Source organism: Oncorhynchus tshawytscha, linkage group LG05, assembly GCF_018296145.1.
Source record: "Oncorhynchus tshawytscha isolate Ot180627B linkage group LG05, Otsh_v2.0, whole genome shotgun sequence".
NCBI classification, from domain to species: Eukaryota; Metazoa; Chordata; class Actinopteri; order Salmoniformes; family Salmonidae; genus Oncorhynchus; species Oncorhynchus tshawytscha.
Genome location: NC_056433.1, coordinates 26,647,015 through 26,649,846, shown reverse-complemented (window position 1 = coordinate 26,649,846; position 2,832 = coordinate 26,647,015). Strand labels below are relative to the sequence as shown.

At 42.6% G+C, this 2,832-nt stretch overlaps 1 long non-coding RNA gene across 1 annotated transcript; it reads right to left on the bottom strand.

Annotated features, from left to right (window-relative positions):
* Positions 1–206: 206 nt before the first annotated feature.
* LOC112251750 lies at positions 207–2,297 on the bottom strand. The gene is made up of 2 exons (XR_002953704.2): positions 1,717–2,297; positions 207–257 (listed from the first exon to the last, which is right to left on the bottom strand). It is a non-coding gene; the product is annotated as an uncharacterized LOC112251750 (long non-coding RNA).
* Positions 2,298–2,832: the final 535 nt, after the last annotated feature.

Genomic DNA, 2,832 nt, shown 5'->3' with positions numbered 1-2,832 from the left:
CTTCAGCTGGTGAAACTCATCTTGTTGGGTAATGGAAGCTGGTGTTGCAGACTTTGACGTGGTGGCGATGTTGGCAGAGATGTTGGGTTTGCGGAGCTGTGTCTCTGGCTCCTTGTAGACAACATTCTAAGTTGTTTTGCACTCCACAGACAGGTGGACAAGCCTCTCCCTGAAGTGGTGGGTTCTGGGCTCATACACTTTCTTCACCACCCACTGCGTCGACCTCTTACAGAAGATGTGTTTGTACTGCACGTCTCCTGGAAAGACATGAATACTGATGAGGATGTGTAAAACAAAGACTGATCATGAGGATGTGTAACCATACAAGAAACCATGTTAATATGTAAATGGCAGAAGAAATTTGGCATGCCGCCCCGGGTCTTCTCTAAATACTACCGCTGCACCATCGAGAGCACCGGTTACATCACGGCCTGGTACGGGAATTGCTCCGTCCACGACAGCAAGGCCCTCCAGCGGATGGTGAAGACGGCCCAATACATCACTGGGACCATGCTTCCACCCATCCAGGACATCTACTCGAAACGGTGCTTGAGGAAGTCTCGCAGCATTATCAAGGACCCCACACACACCAGACACAAGCTGTTCTCTCCCTTACCGTCAGGCAGGTGGTATCGGAGAATGAGGTCTAATAGAAATTATCTGAGCCTGTTGGTATCTACAAGACTGCTGAACACTTGAACTTGACTGACCACCTGCTTTGATTCTCTGCACCTTAGCACACATCACAACTACTGCTACCAAACTGTTATTATACTGCTCAATTTATTCCCTTGTCCCTCACACACCCCCCTTCTCCAATACACATGTAAATATTGTACTATACATTGTGCCTTCCTGTATAATACTTATGGTAAAATGTTTATTATATTCTGCCATTTACTTTATGTTTGTATTCTTATCTTTTACAATATCTCATTGTTGTTGCATTATCGTGAAGGAACCTACAAGTAAAAGTTTTTGGGGATGATGTATACCATGTGTATCCCGTACATACGACCAATAACACTTGAACCAAAAAAGGATACAGTAGACGGGTACAGTATGTGTTCTGTTACACTCAGAGTCAATAATGGGGCATTGAGATGGACTGTTAACAAAGATGTGAAACTTTTAATGGGGGCTTGACTTGTACAGTCCAGTTGTGTATTGTTGTATATGAGTGCCTACAGTTGTGTTGTTGGGGAGACAAGCACTGCCAACAATACAGTACATATGTTGGAAGAGTAAACTAACAACCTCTCTCCCCCATGCCAAAGCATATGTAGGACACTCAGTATTAGTGATTAGCCAACATTTGACAAATGTGTCCCCCATCAATACACACGAAAACAAGGTACTATATCCACCCACCCCCTCACGTCAATAGATTAACCTTCTCACTCTCACACACACACACACACACACACACACACACACACACACACACACACACACACACACACACACACACACACACACACACACACACACACCTCCTTACTAATACCTTATTTTCTCCAATGTAGACTTCAAGCCTTGTATGAACAATCAACTAAGCCTCCACTACACAGACAAAACGACAGTAGAAGTTGTAGCCTACTTGTAAACGTCAGCGATGACAACAAGACACGGACCACGTATAATAAGCCTAGCTCCAGTATTTTTATTTACTCATCATGTTATCTATCATTGAAATGTTTAGCAAAGGTAACTTACACTAGTTCCTGGTGCTGAGCTTGATGTTGATGCCGCTGCAGATATTGATGGGATCGAACACATAGTCACGTTAGCCTCTACGGTGCTGTTAGTTAGTCAATTAGTTAGCTAGCTATCTACGATCCTGGGCTGTAGCTACGTAATCTAATGTAGCCAATGTTAGCTTGCAAAGTTACAAATCACTTTGCCAGATAGCTGCTAGCTAATTACATTGATTTGCGTTGGAATGTCTAGCCAGCGTATTATAAGAGCTAGCTAGTTAGATTTTGGTTTAGATAAACAAACGTAGTTAGCTATATTATAAGAGCTAGGTAGTTAGATTTTGGTTTAGATAAACAAACGTAGTTAGCTACGTTATCTCAGTTCGACTTATTTTCTGCTGTGCTGATGTTGGCTGATCGGATACCTTTCCTCTTTGACGTGAAGGGGAAATTCAATAGAATAGCATCACTTTAAAACGTTCGATGCACTGGCAACCTCATCAGCTGAGACTTCAGGTCCATATCGAAATCCTCCGGCTGAAAGTGCTGGCTACAAACACAGACATTTAGATATCCACCTCCACTGGACCTACCTCCGCTGAAATCGCTAGGAATTCTGGATATTGTGGTTTGCTTACAACCAGGAAATGTAGTTGACCCGTTTCTACCAATGAGATGCAGAAACGCTCATATTTGCGTGTAGTGAGGAAATTCTCAATTTCCTTGACACAGAATATGTTCATAACATATTAATGGACATACACAGTGTAATAGAGCAGCGGTGACATTTCCCTTTAACGATTTCTAGCATGCATTGTTGCTGTATAGAGCGCAACATGGTAAATGTAGGAAACTTGGCTGAACAATTTACTGTTTTATTTGCCTCAAAGGAGAGTGGTGTGGTCAGCGGGATGTTCTGGACCAAACACAAATGAGTAAACTCCAATTAATGACCAAACTCCAAAGGATCCACTTAAACTCCCACAAAATTAGCACAGCCAGTAAGATATGCATATAGTCAGCCACAGTCCTCCATCCACAGAGAGAGAGTACCACAGTTTTTCAATCATTGAAATTATGGAGAATATGGAGAATTGACTTGAAGTGCTCTAGTATGTACAAGGTCAAGGCTGGA